General features: G+C 40.6%; 1 pseudogene; it reads left to right on the top strand.

The window, feature by feature from the left end:
• Positions 1-13157: 13157 nt before the first annotated feature.
• On the top strand, positions 13158-17424 carry LOC146906109 (uncharacterized; annotated as a pseudogene).

Here is a 17424-nt window from a genome sequence, read left to right on the forward strand (position 1 = left end):
CTTTTCCGCGACTCTTTGTTTTTTACTTTTTAGTACCCTTTTTCTTGGAAATAATGGTAATGCCAGAAAAAAACCAAAACATCTTTATTTTCTTATCAATTTCAAAAATCTGCATAAAAGGTAATGCCTTTCAAAAACCAAAACATCTTTATTTTCTTATTATTTTCCATGGGGAACATTCTGTTATAAGGTAATGCCTTTCGGTTTGATAAATGCTGGTGCTACCTATCAAATGGGTATGACTACTCTGTTTCATGATATGATTCACAAAGAGATTGAAGTATATGTTGATGATATGATTGTGAAGTCAAGTGATGAAGAGCAGCACGTTGTGTATTTGAAAAACATGTTTGAAAGATTAAGAAAGTACAAACTGCGGTTAAATCCCAACAAATGTACGTTCGGTGTAAGATCTGGAAAGCTGCTAGGCTTCATTGTCAGCCAAAGAGGCATTGAAGTTGATCCTGACAAAGTCCGAGCTATCAGGGAGATGCCGGTCCCTCAAACTGAAAAGCAAGTCAGAGGTTTCCTCGGACGCTTGAATTATATTTCAAGGTTTATATCTCACATGACTGCTACTTGTGGACCAATTTTCAAGTTGCTCAAAAAGAATCAGCCTGTTGTATGGAACAATGAATGCCAGAAAGCTTTTGATAGCGTTAAAGAATATCTGTTGAAACCACCTATTCTTGTCCCGCCAGTGGAAGGAAAGCCTTTGATTATGTACCTGTCAGTGTTAGATGAATCCATGGGTTGTGTTCTCGGTCAACAAGACGAGACTGGAAAGAAAGAACATGCTATCTACTATCTGAGCAAGAAATTCACCGACTGTGAGACTCGGTATACAATGCTTGAAAAGACTTGTTGTTCCTTAGCTTGGGCTGCCAAACGCTTGCGTCATTATATGGTGAATCATACAACTTGGTTGATATCCCGAATGGATCCAATCAAGTACATCTTTGAAAAGCCTGCTGTTACTGGAAAGATTGCACGTTGGCAAATGTTGTTGTCTGAATATGACATTGTGTATAAAGCTCAAAAAGCCATCAAAGGAAGTGTCCTTGCTGAGCATCTTGCTTGTCAACCTCTTGATGATTACCAACCAATTAAGTTTGAGTTCCCTGATGAAGAGATTATGTATCTGAAAGCAAAAGACTGTGAGGAACCATTGATTGATGAAGGGTCGGACCCCAACAGCAAATGGGGGTTGGTATTTGATGGTGCTGTCAATGCTTATGGTAAGGGGATTGGGACCATTATTGTAACTCCGCAAGGGCACCACATTCCTTTCACTGCTCGAATAACTTTTGAATGCACGAACAATATGACTGAATATGAAGCGTGTATCTTGGGGATATGAGAATCAAGCATCTTGACATCTACGGTGATTCCGCGCTTGTCATTAATCAGTTAAAAGGTGAATGGGAGACTCATCATGAGAAGCTGATCCCTTACCGTGACTATGCAAGACGTCTGTTGACATATTTTACAAAGGTCGAGCTGCACCATATCCCTCGGGATGAGAACCAGATGGCTGATGCTCTTGTTACTTTGTCTTCCATGTTTCGTGTGAACCACTGGAATGACGTGCCCATAATCAAAGTGCAGCGCCTTGATAGACCCGCTCATGTGTTTACTATTGAAAAAGCACCTAGTCAGACTGATGAAGATGTGAATGACAGAAAACCTTGGTATTATAATATCAAACAGTTCTTGCAGAATGATGAATATCCACCTGGTGCTTCCAATAGGGATTAAAAGACCCTGAGGAGATGGGCTAGTAGATTCCTTCTGGACGGAGAAATCCTATACAAGAGAAACTATGATATGGTCTTGTTGAGATGTGTTGATGAACAAGAAGCTGAGAAATTAATGCATGATGTACATGACGGTACTTTTAGGACCCATGCTACGGGTCACACTATGTCAAGAAAGCTGTTAAGAGCCGGCTATTACTGGATGACTATGGAGCGTGATTGCTACAAACATGCCAAGAGATGCCACAAATGTCAAATCTATGCTGACAAGATACATGTGCCTCCACATGCCCTCAATGTTATCTCTTCCCCATGGCCTTTCTCTATGTGGGGCATCGACATGATTGGAAGAATTGAACCAAAAGCTTCCAATGGTCATCGTTTCATTTTAGTGGCAATTGACTACTACACCAAATGGGTTGAAGCTGCTTCCTATGCTAATGTGACCAAGCAAGTGGTAGTGAAATTTATCAAGAATAACATCATCTGCCGATACGGTGTTCCCAGCAAGATTATCACTGGCAATGGTTCCAATCTGAACAATAACATGATCCAAGCTTTATGTGAAGAATTCAAGATTGAACATCACAACTCTTCTCCTTATAGACCTCAGATGAATGGTGCAGTTGAGGCCGCTAACAAGAACATCAAGAAGATTGTTCAAAAGATGGTCACTACTTACAAAGACTGGCATGAGATGCTACCTTTTGCCTTGCATGGTTACCGTACTACAGTGCGCAGTTCAACTGGGGCAACACCCTTTTCTCTGGTATATGGCATGGAAGCAGTTCTCCCCCTAGAAGTGGAGATTCCATCTCTTCGAGTGATTATGGAAGCAAAATTAACTGAGGCTGAATGGTGTCAAAGTCGGTATGACCAGTTGAATTTGATCGAAGAGAAACGCATGGATGCTATGGCTCATGGACAGTTGTATCAAGTGCGAATGAAGATTGCTTTTGACAAGAAAGTCCGGCCTCGTGAATTCAAGGAAGGCGAACTTGTATTGAAAAGAAAGATAAGTCAGCAACCCGACCCAAGGGGTAAGTGGACACCTAACTATGAAGGTCCTTATGTTGTCAAGAAGGCTTTCTCTGGTGGTGCTTTGATCCTTACACACATGGATGGTGTTGAACTTCCGAATCCTATAAATGCCGATATAGTCAAGAAATACTTTGTCTAAAAATATGAAAAGAATAGCGTGGTAGGTCGAAAACCCGAAAGGGCGGCCTAGGCAAAAATGCGCTTCCCGGTGGATTGAAAACCCGAAAGGGCGATCCAGGAAAAAGTCAGGGACAAAAAAAATGAATATGAAAAAAGCTCGCTGAGATTGTACGCAACTCAGGCAAAAATGAGCGTCTCGATGAGCCGAAAACCCGAAAGGGCGGTACATGCAAAAATGAGATTGATAATGAAAGACAAGTAACTATATCTGGCAAATCACCATCACCCCTTGGGGCATCTGCAACTGTCAATGATCGTCTTCATTAGAAGCTTCTGTACTTGTGAATTCAAAATTTCTATGAAATGTAGTGGTCATCGTGTTCAATGTACCACCAACCAATAAAATTACCATTTTCCAAGCTTTGTAAATCCGTGGAGTTATGCCTTTGGTTGACTTTCACTCTTCTACATCAATTTGAGCCTGTGCTTTTGTTTGAAACTCTATTTTCTTCAATGTTATATACAAAATACTTTCTTTCTATTTGATAATGTCAATGTCTGAAACAAACATCTTTGAAAATTGAAAAACCTTTTTCTGTCTATTTTGAGAGCAAACCTGAGCAATAGGGTACATTCCAGTGAAACATGCATGAATAAATGTGTGTCAATGTCTATTTCAATACATGTTACAAGCAGGTTGTTCCCCGGGATGATCTGTGATCAATGGCAAGAATGAAAAACAGAATGAAAATGGAAAAATGAAAAATGAAAAGATGAAAATGAAAAGCTCGCTAGGTCGAAAACCCGAAAGGGCGGCTTAGGCAAAAATGAGCACCCCGCTGATTGACAATCTATGAAGGCAACTCAGGCAAAAATGGGGCAATGAAAAGAATGTATTCCCGGTGGATCGAAAACCCAAAAGGGCGGTTCAGGCAAAAATGGGATTGAAAGAATGAAGAATGAAAGAATGAAAAATGATATGAAAAGCATTGACCACAGATGCGAACATCCAATGTTTACCCAGCACTAACACGCTTAGCAATGGCGACCTGTATCGAAGAATCTTCCAAGGTTCCCTCTTCTACAAGTTTTGAATATGTGAAGTGATACATTGCCCTCAGCCATGGTTTCGATACGTCTCTCAACGACGGTCTCTCCAAAGAGAATTCCTATGTGTATATGTTATAGCACGAGCCACCACGTGCCCAATCTTCCAATGTTTTGTTTGTCTCTGTGGAACTTCTCTGCCAAATTGTAAACCAATCATGCATTTCCAAGCATTCATACATGCATAATCATGCATTCTATGTGCTCATGCATTTGTAAAATTGTTATACCATACATACACGTTGCATTTTCTATCTCAACTTTCAAATTAATTCAATACCTATGTCTCTTTCAATCTCAATTTTCAATTCAATGCCTCTGGTAATGCTTCTGTTAATGTCTCTGTTAAAGTCTCTGCTTATGTCTATGTGAAAACTCCTATGAAATTTCTGTGAGCCAACGTTACTTGGCCATGTTTCTACCTGCAAATTTGATGTCTATGTTAAAATCTTTATGAAAGTTTCTTCTGGGCCAACGATAATGGTCATGTCAATCTTCAAATCAAGCTTCCCATGTATCCTATTATATGTTTTGTTATTGATCAAGTGGCTAGTTCGATCCAAAGAACAGCTTGTACCTGCTTATATGCATGTGTTTCCGGTCAAACGACAAGTTCGATCCAAAGAACAGTTTGTACCCTGTTTATGTTTTGTTATTGGTCAAACAGCAAGTTCGATCCAAAGAACAGTTTGTACCTGCCTGCATGTTGTGATATTGATCAAGTAGCAAGTTCGATCCAAAGAACAACTTGTATCTGCCAATATGTCTATGTTTCCGGTCAAGTGACAAGTTCGATCCAAAGAACAGCTTGTACCTGTCTTGTACTTCTATTCCCAGTCAAGTAGCAAGTTCGATCCAAAGAACAACTTGTACCCATCTTTTGTTTGTATTACTTGGTCAAGTGGCTAGTTCGCTCCAAAGAACAGCTTGTACCTACCTGTTGTCCCATGGTTCGTCTACCCTGTTAATGTCTACCTAGATCCCTAGTGATACGACATGCTCTGTAGACTCCAGTCGTTTGTCTTGCATTCATAATCAGAATGTTGCATGACATTCATGTTTTGAAAATATGAGAGCTTATTTTTATGTCCAAAAACAGTGCAAAATGTTAATATTTAAGTATCTTCGTCCCGTCAAATCAAAGACTTCGTCTCTTGACCCTCCGGACAAAGAAACTTAAATAGGGGCAGCTGTCATACCCTAATTTTGGACCTAAAAATACTTGTTCAAAATGTTTTTTTCCATCTTTGATATATGTCTATTACTCTTGAGAGGTTGCCAATTTGATATTATTTTACCCTGATATTTCACCATGCTTTATCTACATATGTTACTGTCTTTGTTTTGAAAATACTTTCAATTGTGATTTTGTCTGTGGTTTTCTTGCATTACAAGCCATCCAAAAGGGTTTTCTTGCATTCCAAGTCATTTGAAGTTGTCTCTGATCAATTGCATATTTCTCTGCATTTTATTTAAAGTTTATTTGCAAAAATCATGGAAAAGGGCATTTTAGTCATTTTCTGCATTCAAACTCATTTTAATCTCTGAAAATTGTCTCTGAGTCTTTTCAATTGGTTTGTATAAACCTTTGTTTCAATTCCATGTTAAAATCCATTTGAAAAATTGCATTTGAGTCATTTTGAGTCAGTTTAGTCCCTAGGGGTATTTTGGTCATTTCACACAAAATTTTGACAGAGAGAGGTTACTTTGAAGTACCTCATTTGATAGTTGGTTCATTTTAGTCCTTTTGTTGATTTTATCTTTTGTTTCACTTTACGTTATTTCCAAATTACCACTTTTAACAAATTTTATTATTATTTGCATTTTAGTCCTTTTTCATTTCAGTCCTCTGAGTTTCTAAAATTTGCATTTTAGTCCTTTAACAGTTTTGCATTTTAGTCCTCAAATGTTTTTAATTTTGTTTTCAAGTCCTTTTTCTATTATTGCATTTTGGTCCTGTAAATTTCAATAATTGCAGAAAGGTCCTCAAGTCCCAAACTCAGCAAGGCCGAATTTCTCAAGTCCAATAACAGGTGGCAGGCTCTCATTGGCTTTCAAGTACAAGTGTCAGCTATATAAAGGCCCAATCATCACAGTCCCATTCAGATCGTAACAACTCGGCAAAAATCAAAAGCCACATCACAAACAGAATCACATTTTCTCTCTCCATTCAGTTAGATCAAAAATCCAGAAATCAACAAGAACATGAAGAACACTATCAAACCCTAGAACTCCAGAAAATCAAATCCATCACCAATTCGATGAATTCATTGCAATTCTCAGAGATTCAAGCTTGAATCATCATCATCGAATTGCTTTCTCTGCAATTCAAGCCCAAATTCATCGCAAAAAGCAACGAACCTGGACGATCACAGAGAGAGGTTTTGAGGTGAGAAGAAGAAGGATCGAAGCCAGAATTGAACCGGTGAAGAAGAGAGAAGAAAATACCGAAGGATTACTCACCAGAAGGATTCGAAGCTACTACGAAGCTCTTCGAAGAGTTCTTTGTTCGAATCTCCTATTAAACTCAGGTAACTTCACAAAAACTTCTTCGTTTTCATCGCAAAAGCTCATCGAAGGTTTACAAACACAAATAAACGGTGAATCGAAGCAGATTAACAAGTTCTAACACTTGTTCTTTCGAAGAACTCTGAAAAGATTGAAAAGATTTGAAAACCGAACCCTAAAATGTAGATCTACGAAGATTCACCGTTTATTTTGTAAAACAAAGTTCATATTCGTAATCAGTGTGAAAAGTAGAGCAAGTTAGGGTTTATATCCATGTAGATTGGGGTTGTTTAGGGCTTGCCGGAATCTGGAATTCACGGCGGCGATGATGAAGATTCCGATGAATCTTCATCTTCTCTAGCCGTTTCATTCCAGAAACCGGCGGTGAAAGATGAACGGAGAAGAGAGAATTGCAGAGCTTCTCTCACTAGGAGAGAAGTTAGAGAGAGAAAGAAGAAGAGGAAATGAACTGGACCGGTAGTCCATTCCTTTTATAAGCCTTTGAACCGGTCTGGTTCATTTCCGGTTTACTCTTCCTTCGTTCTCCACCTTTAGATCTAGGTTTAGATGGAGCTGGATCAATCCAACGCTCCTGATGCGTTTGGATAGTCCAGATCCATCAAGGATCTTGGGCTTGGGCTTCTTTTGTACTGAATTTCGTCCTCTTGTACTGTTTTTGCTATTTTAACACTGCTTCTTGATATTTGAACCTCTGTTTTACTAAAAACTTTAAAAAAAAATTCCTAAAAATTGTTCAATGATTTTCTTGATATTTTTGATGAATTTTGATGTGTTTACATGTTAAGCATTGATCAAAAATATGGGGAAATAATTTGTTCTTTGTTAATTCAATTCTTTTTCTTTTTTTGTTAAAAAGTCTTGTTAAAAATTTCTAAAAATTTTGGGAACTTTCTTGCAACTATTTTTGACACTTGAAACTTGTTTCTTATGATATTTTGGCATGTTAAAAATTGATAAAAATATATGTGGAATTTTCTTGTGATTTTGTTTTATTTTTTGTTAATTTTTTTTGTGAAATTTTTGCATGTTCTTGATCCTAAAATCTTACTATGATCCATTGATCCTTGATATGTGAATTTACAATGTGTATGTCTCTGATTTGGTGCTATTCTCTACTGTTTTGAGATTTGCTTTGGTTAGTTTCTTGTTTTACAAGTTATGTGAATATTCCTATGTGAAAATAAAGTGTTCACTGCTTAAAATGTGTCATGATTTTTGGCTTGATATTGTTTTATAATTTTCATGTCTTAGCTGAAATAAAACTCTTTGAAAATTGTCATGGCATGGAAATTATAGGCCTTATGTTTGTGTGAATCTTATGACAAAGTTTAGGCACATTTTACCACTTTTTGTGCTAGGTTTTTGTTACTTTTTTGTCAAGTTTCATCACTTTACTATGCCATTTTACTTGCCTCTATTTCAATTCCTATTATTCCTTATGCCACTAACCATTTTATTTCATGTTTCATGCATTCCATAAGCATCTCATCCTCCGTCTTCTATTCTTAGCTTTTATTTCTTGCACTTTAAATTTTGCCAAGACTTAGCATGTAAAGACTTAGGGATTTTGTAATTTCTTTTATGCAATTTAAATTCTTGCAAGACCATAGCATGTAAACTAGGGCATATGTAAAGGAAAACGGACTCTAATGATGTACACCGACACAAGCACCGACACATGCACACACATCACATGGATACTTTAGATGTATGTTTAGGGAATGTATGCTTTAGATGTATGCTTAGGAATCGCGATACCTAGAAAAATTCTCTTTTCCAAAAAACATGAACAACTTCACTCAAATAATTTTCCAAAGAAACCTTGGGATCAAAATCCCATTGAATTTTCCCTTTATTTTCTTAAACAAAAACCTTAATGAATTTTAATCATACTTAGATTTTTTTTGCAAAGTAACTAATCACACCTCACATTTTCCAAGTCTTATGCCCTTGAGGCCTCTCTCTCTTATTCTTCAAAATTCCATTTTTCAAAATTAAAATCAACCAACAAAAACAAAAACTTTTTTGGAAGAGAACTACATGGAGTTTGATCCCTTAAAAGGGTATGTAGGCAAGAAGTCAAAACTTCTCCAAGTCCAATAAAACAAAAATTCAAACACTTTCTTCTCCCTCCAATTCTTAACCTAGCAAAACCCTTAGGTGTAAATAATACTTTCAAATAGCATTTAAAAATAAAGCGCGCGCGTAGAAAGAAAAGACGGTTCCTATAGGATACTATAGTCGTTATGGGTGCCTAACACCTTCCCATGACGAAAACAACTCCCGGACCTCGATTCTCAAGGGTTTTTCTTATTCTTCCCTTCCCAAGAAAAAATGAGATATCAAAGGTTAAAAGGGTTCAAACCTAATCAATGTTTGACACCCGAAAAACCAAGATAAAACAGCTGGCGACTTCACTGGGGAGATTCGAGAGTTACGCCTAGTCTTTATTTTCACGCTTGCGCTTTTGTTTTACTTGTTTCCTTTACTTGTTTTCTTATGTGAATAAATGTTTAAATTCTTGCAAAACGTGTGGGGGTGAGAATATGAAAAGCCCTACGCCCGGGCTGAGTGAACTTAGGATTTAGGGGGGATATAATCGACAATTCATTCCGAGGGTTGCCTCATGTATTAGATTATGCGATCAATCCCACGTAGCTGAGGCATTTTGGGGGTGATGTTGTCGACGCGTGTTGTTGCGTTTAGGCACTTTGCTTCCAATTGTTCTATGATGCTATGGGCCGTAGATAACCGAACCCATCCATGGCCATTTTCTAGGATGTAGTGCGGAGGCTAAACCGAGTGTTTGTCTCGAGTTTTAGTCGTCACGCGATACTACAATCAAGTTAAACCTTCTTACGGATAATCATGGAGCGAGTGTTTGTCTCGTGGCACCATGATGTACGTGAGAGAGGTTGCGACTTGGGAACTTTTTAGAACCCGGTTACTATTACCCAAAGCCCTAGTTTCACCGGACACCGTGTCCACCCATGGCTCCTTGACTTTTAAACTCTAACCCACCATGTTCTCTCCGTACTTGAATGTGATCATGCATACATGCATACAAGCATAAACCCTTTTTTCCATGCATTTATCGAAGGGCTTAGACAAATTGAATTTGTAAACATTGTAGGAATGGGGAAGACTAAGTCCTACAAGTTCATGAAGGTTGATTTGGCTAGCTTGAGAGATTTGGCACTCAAGATCAAGGATCCGACCGGTTTCCGACGTCGTTACAGGGACTTACTTACTCTTCTCCGGACTAATATGGATGAGAAGCTTGTACACACACTAGTGCAGTTTTATGATCGGGACTATCGGTGCTTCACTTTTTCCGACATTCAGTTGGTGCCCACACTCGAGGCTTATTCTTGCTTGATGGATGTATCTATTGCTAAGGGGGTACCTTTCACGGGTCTTGAGCATCCCCTACTCCTTTGGTTATTGCCCGTGATCTCCATCTCAAGACCTCCGATGTTTCCAAGAATCTTGTCACTAAGGCTCACATCCGAGGATTCACTTCGGAGTATCTACTTGAGAAAGCCAATCTCAAAACCACTTGTCAGGACACTCTTGAGGCTATTCTTGCACTACTCATCTATGGGCTTATCCTCTTTCCAAATCTTGATGACTTCGTGGATATCAATGCTATTATGATCTTCCGTTCCAAGAATCCGGTTCCTACTTTGCTGGCTGACACATACCATGCTATTCACGATCGATCTGGCAAGGGTCGTGGATACATTCTTTGTTGTATACCTCTCCTATATAGGTGGTTTATTTCGCACCTTCCGAAGTCTTTCCATGATAATCCAGAGAATTGGTCTATCTCACAGCGGATTATGGCTCTCACCCCTAACGAAGTAGTTTGGCTCACTCCCGCTGCTAGAGTCAAAGAAATTATCTTCGGTGGTGGAAAGTTTCTTAATATGCCTCTTCTCGGTACCTGGGGTGGAATCAACTATAACTCGGAACTCGCCTTGCGACAATTTGGTTTCCCGATGAAAGAGAAGCCCATCTATCTTGCTACATCTCCTTATTTCTTCCATTACTCTAATGCTCCTACAGGAATAAGAGAAGATTTCATAGAGGCTTGGTCCAAGATTCAGAAGAAAGATGTGAAGCATATGGGTGTGAGGTCCGGTGTTGCTTATGAGGCCTACACTCAATGGGTAATAAACCAGGCCGAGAAGATTGGCATGCCTTACCCCGCCATGAGATATGTGTCCGCATCTACTCCAACTATGCCTTTGCCTCTACCTCTGCCTACTCAGGAGATGTATCAGGAGCATCTAGCTATGGAGAGCCGAGAGAAGCATCAGTGGAAGACTAGATACTATGATGCTGAGAATCCGATCATGACTTTGGATGGAAAAGATGAGCAGAAGACTCATGAGGTTTTGACGTTGAAGAGGGAGTTGGCTAAAGCTAGAAAATAAATTGAAGAAAAGGATAAGTTGCTTATGAGGGATTCTATGAGGGCTAGGGGTGCCCGTGACTTCTATGCCTGATACTGCAGCTATGAGTCTGAGTCTGAGGCTGAGGATGATTCTTCTACTTCCTATGTTTGAGGATTTCTATTTCCTGTTGTTGTCTCCAGTTGTTGTTTATGTTGTTTACATTTTAAAGTCTATCCCTTGGCTTGGCATTTCAAAGGGAATTGTCCTGTAAAACTATATGTTGGTTGTTTATTTCCCATTTATATTAATTGTTGTGTAGTAATGTTTACAAAAGTCCTAATTCGTCTAAAAAACCCTTCGATAACACAAAAAGAGTCTTTTTGCATATGCATCTGTACATATCATGCATCATATGCATCATACATTGGTTACCAAGAAACACAAAACTTCCCTGTGCTCATTACCTCCTGGTTCTTCTGCCGCAGTCTGAAAAGTGGCTCGTGCTCGTAAGGTGCACCAACCAGCTAGAATTCATCAGACAAGATTGTACAAGAGAAGAAACATGGCTAACTTTGAAGAAGAAAATGCTCAGCTCCGTGCCGAAATGGCTGCTATGGAAGAAGACTTGGCCAAGGCTCATGGCGCTATGTCTACTCTGATGGCTTCACAAGAACAACCGGTCATGTCTGTCCCAGCTACTACTGAAACGATTCCATCCATCTCATTATCCACTGTGGCTTTTGATGCTCGGTTTGTTATGCCCAACAGGCGCCCTTATGGACTCTCAGCTTTCTATGCTTCTAATATTGCAGCCGGTATTTCTGGTATTGCCCATCAAGGATGTATTCCTGCAACAACTTTTGCTTCTACATCTACCTCTATGCCGCAAGTGACTATTGTTGTTACCGATCCTGTTGTACACACTGTGCAACAGGTAATCGATGTTGACACTCCGCGTGGGCAGGACCCCATAATGGAGGCTATGAGAGAACAGTTAAGAGAGCTAGCTGGAGAGCTCCGCGAGGTCAAAGCTAGCCGTGGGAATGGTGTTTCTGCTAAAGCTCGTGATCTATGCCTGGTATCCCGATTTGAGGTTCCTAAGAGGTTCAAAGTGCCAGATTTTGACAAGTACAATGGATCTTCTTGTCCACATAGCCATGTCATTCGGTACGTCCGGAAGATGGCTAACTACGCAGATAATGATGCACTAATGATCCATTGCTTCTAGGACAGCCTGACAGAAGATGCGGCAGATTGGTACACTGGTTTGAGTAAAGACAATATCCATACTTTTGAGGAACTCGCCGCTGCTTTTGAAAATTATTATGAGTTTAACACCCGCTTGAAGCCAAATAGGGATTCTCTTAAGTCTTTATCTCAGAAGTCAGATGAAACCTTCCATGAATATGCTCAGAGATGGAGAGGGGCAGCTGCCCGTGTTTCTCCTCGGCTCGATGAGGAAGAACTGACACAGACATTCCTAAAAACTTTGAAGAAGGAATATGTTGAGAGGATGATAGTCTCTGCACCAAATAATTTCTTTGACATGGTTACTATGGGAACTCGTCTAGAGGAGGCTGTCAGAGAAGGTATCATTGTTCTTGAAAAAGGTGAGTCCTCAGCTAGTGCACCAAAGAAGTATGGTAACGGCCACCATAAGAAGAAGGAATCCGAAGTAGGGATGGTGTCTGGTAACCAGTCTACAGCTGCTGTCGCTCCTATTAATGCTGCTCAGTTACCCCTACCCTACCAATATATGCAGTACTCTCAACATCCCTTCTTCCCACCGTTCTACCAGCAATATCCCCTGCCACCGGGTCAACCACCAGCGCCCGTTAATGCCATTGCTCAGCATATACAACAACAGCCTCCTGCTCAATAGCAACCTCCGCAACAACAGGGCCCTCGACCCAGGCCTTATTTTCCACCAATACCAATGCAGTATGCTGATCTGCTCCCAACTCTACTTGCTAAAGGGCATTGCATCACCAGACCAGGCAAGCCTCCGCCTACGCCATTGCCTCCCAGGTTCCGACAAGATCTCAGATGTGAATTCCATTAGGGCGCTCAAGGCCATGATGTTGAAGTTTGCTATGCTCTGAAGTATGTTGTAAAGGATCTAACAGATAGAGGACAGTTGACTTTTGAAAATAGTGTTCCGCATGTTCTTGACAATCCACTTCCAAACCACGCGACTGTTAACATGATTAAGGCTTTCGAAGGAGTCTGTGCTCTTGATAAGATTGAAACATCTTGGATTCCTCGAGAGGCTCCCACTTTAGATGTCCGTAATGTTGCTACTCCTTTGTTGCCGCTACATGTCAAGCTTTGCCAAGCTTCCTTGTTTAATAACAATCATGCTTCCTGTTCATAGTGTCTTCAGAATCCTATGGGTTGTTGTACCGTACAGGGTGATATACAGAGTCTAATGGACAACAAGCACTTGGTTGCCAGTGACGTTTGTGTGATTGTGCCAGTATTTCATGATTCTCCTGCTAGGAGTGTGCCTCAGACGAGGAAGGACGAACCCTTGGTGATCAGGCTACCTGGCCCGGTATCTTATGCCTCCACTAAGGCAATCCCTTACAAGTATGATGCGACTATGATTGAGAATGGAGTGGAAGTGCCTCTGGTATCCCCAGTTGCGGTTAGTAACATTGTTGAAGAAACTACAACTCTGAGAAGTGGAAGGGTCCGTCCACCCCTGTTCTAGAAGAAGGTTGTTACACCTGCTGCCACAGTAACTCCACCGGTTGCTCCTCCTGTTGACAAGAATGCCAGCCCATCGGGCCAGTCTATTGAAGAGTCTAATTTGGACGAGATTTTGAGGCTCATCCAAAAGAGCGATTATAAGATTGTAGACCAACTGCTGCAAACTCCATCAAAAATATCCATCTTGTCTTTACTCCTGAGCTCAGAAGCTCACAGGAAAGTGTTGATGTAAGTGCTGGAACAAGCCTATGTCGATCATGAAGTCTCCGTGGATCAGTTCGATGGAATAGTGGGTAACATTACTGCTTGTAATAACTTGTGGTTTGGTGACGATGAACTCCCCGAAGCAGGGAAATACCACAACTTAGCTTTGCATATCTCAGTGCACTGCAAGTCTGACATGATATCCAACATGTTGGTGGACACTGGATCGTCCTTAAATGTAATGCCTGAGTCTACACTGAGACAGTTGAGTCACCATGGAATTTCTCTGAGGGGGAGCAGTTATTTGGTTAAGGCTTTTGACGGATCTCGTAAAGATGTTCTTGGAGAAGTAGATCTGCCAATTACCATTAGTCATGAGACATTCCAGATCACTTTCCAGGTCATGGACATCAATGCTTCTTACAGTTGCCTCCTCGGAAGACCGTGGATTCACGATGCTGGGGCAGTAACTTCCACTCTACATCAAAAGCTTAAGTTTGTGAGGAATGGTAAGCTTGTCACTGTGCATGGTGAAGAAGCGTATCTGGTTAGCCAAGTGTCATCTTTCTCTTGTGTTGAAGCAGGATCCGCTGAATGGACGTCATTTCAAGGCTTGACTGTTGAAGGTGCAGAACCCCGAAGAGGTAGTGCTACTATGGCTTCATTGAAAGACACCCAGAAAGCTGTTCAAGAAGGGCAAGCTGCTGGCTGGGGCAAAGTGATACAGATTTTGGAGAATAAGCGCAAAGAGGGCCTTGGCTTCTCCCCGACCTCGGGCGTTTCAACAGGAACTTTCTATAGTGCTGGGTTTATCAACGCTATTGCCGAAGATGCTGCTAAAAATGGTCATGTGCCTGTGTTTGTTCTACCAGGAGGCACCGTGAGAAATTGGGAGGCCGTTGATATTCCTTTAGTCATGCATACTTCCATGTAATGTGTCTTGTTGCTCATGCTTTTCTTTGTTTTCAAAATAACAATCCTTTCGCTCTGCCCAAGGTGAAAGTGATGTCTTTGTAAGGGCATGTTTGTTTCGGCATTACCGTTATTAATAAAAGTTGTCGTCTTTTCCGCGACTCTTTGTTTTTTACTTTTTAGTACCCTTTTTCTTGGAAATAATGGTAATGCCAGAAAAAACCAAAACATCTTTATTTTCTTATTAATTTCAAAAATCTGCATAAAAAACCTTTTTCTAAAATCATCCCAATCATATTATGCAGATTGAACCATAATAAACCCGTTGAACACAGTGACCCTACGGTTCCTCCAAATTTTGAATTCCCTGTATACGAAGCTGAAGATGAGGAGGATGATGAAGAGATACCGTATGAGATCACTCGACTGCTTGAGCAAGAAAGAAGAGCCATTCAGCCTCACCAGGAAGAGATTGAGCTCGTCAATCTGGGCACTGAAGAGAACAAGCGGGAGATCAAAATTGGTGCTGCACTTGAGCCAGGAGTGAAAAAGAAGATTACTCAGCTTCTCCGTGATTATCCGGATGTCTTTGCATGGTCCTATGAAGATATGCCGAGTCTAGATCCCAAGATTGTGGAACATCGGATACCAACAAGACCTGAATGCTCTCCCGTCAAACAGAAACTGAGAAGGTCTCGTCCAGATATGGCTCTTAAGATTAAGGTTGAGGTGCAAAAGCAAATTGACGCAGGTTTCCTCATGACAGCTGAATATCCTGAGTGGATCGCCAACATTGTACCAGTGCCAAAGAAAGATGGGAAAGTTCGGATGTGTGTTGATTACAGAGATTTGAATAAAGCACATCCGAAAGACAACTTCCCATTGCCACATATTGATGTACTCGTTGACAGTACTGCTCAATCCAAAGTGTTCTCCTTTATGGATGGTTTCTCTAGCTATAACCAGATACGGATGTCACCAGAAGATAGAGAAAAGACGTCCTTCATTACTCCATGGGGAACATTCTGTTATAAGGTAATGCCTTTCGATTTGATAAATGCTGGTGCTACCTATCAAAGGGGTATGACTACTCTGTTTCATGATATGATTCACAAAGAGATTGAAGTATATGTTGATGATATGATTGTGAAGTCAAGTGATGAAGAGCAGCACGTTGTGTATTTGAAAAACATGTTTGAAAGATTAAGAAAGTACAAACTGCGGTTAAATCCCAACAAATGTACGTTCGGTGTAAGATCTGGAAAGCTGCTAGGCTTCATTGTCAGCCAAAGAGGCATTGAAGTTGATCCTGACAAAGTCCGAGCTATCAGGGAGATGCCGGTCCCTCAAACTGAAAAGCAAGTCAGAGGTTTCCTCGGACGCTTGAATTATATTTCAAGGTTTATATCTCACATGACTGCTACTTGTGGACCAATTTTCAAGTTGCTCAGAAAGAATCAGCATGTTGTATGGAACAATGAATGCCAGGAAGCTTTTGATAGCGTTAAAGAATATGTGTTGAAACAACCTATCCTTGTCCCGCCAGTGGAAGGAAAGCCTTTGATTATGTACCTGTCAGTGTTAGACGAATCCATGGGTTGTGTTCTCGGTCAACAAGACGAGACTGGAAAGAAAGAACATGCTATCTACTATTTGAGCAAGAAATTCACCGACTGTGAGACTCGGTATACAATGCTTGAAAAGACTTGTTGTGCCTTAGCTTGGGCTGCCAAACGCCTGCGTCATTATATGGTGAATCATACAACTTGGTTGATATCCCGAATGGATCCAATCAAGTACATCTTTGAAAAGCCTGCTGTTACTGGAAAGATTGCACGTTGGCAAATGTTGTTGTCTGAATATGACATTGTGTATAAAGCTCAAAAAGCCATCAAAGGAAGTGTCCTTGCTGAGCATCTTGCTTGTCAACCTCTTGATGATTACCAACCAATTAAGTTTGAGTTCCCTGATGAAGAGATTATGTATCTGAAAGCAAAAGACTGTGAGGAACCATTGATTGATGAAGGGCCGGACCCCAACAGCAAATGGGGGTTGGTATTTGATGGTGCTGTCAATGCTTATGGTAAGGGGATTGGGACCATTATTGTAACTCCGCAGGGGCACCACATTCCTTTCACTGCTCGAATAACTTTTGAATGCACGAACAATATGGCTGAATATGAAGCGTGTATCTTGGGAATTGAAGAAGCCATTGATATGAGAATCAAGCATCTTGACATCTACGGTGATTCCGCGCTTGTCATTAATCAGTTAAAAGGTGAATGGGAGACTCATCATGAGAAGCTGATCCCTTACCGTGACTATGCAAGACGTCTGTTGACATATTTTACAAAGGTCGAGCTGCACCATATCCCTCGGGATGAGAACCAGATGGCTGATGCTCTTGTTACTTTGTCTTCCATGTTTCGTGTGAACCACTGGAATGACGTGCCCATAATCAAAGTGCAGCGCCTTGATAGACCCGCTCATGTGTTTACTATTGAAAAAGCACCTAGTCAGACTGATGAAGATGTGAATGACAGAAAACCTTGGTATTATAATATCAAACAGTTCTTGCAGAATGATGAATATCCACCTGGTGCTTCCAATAGGGATTAAAAGACCCTGAGGAGATGGGCTAG

The sequence above is a fragment of the Medicago sativa genome, chromosome 7, assembly GCF_051527215.1.
Source record: "Medicago sativa cultivar Bolivia chromosome 7, Bolivia_mono, whole genome shotgun sequence".
Lineage (NCBI taxonomy): Eukaryota > Viridiplantae > Streptophyta > Magnoliopsida > Fabales > Fabaceae > Medicago > Medicago sativa.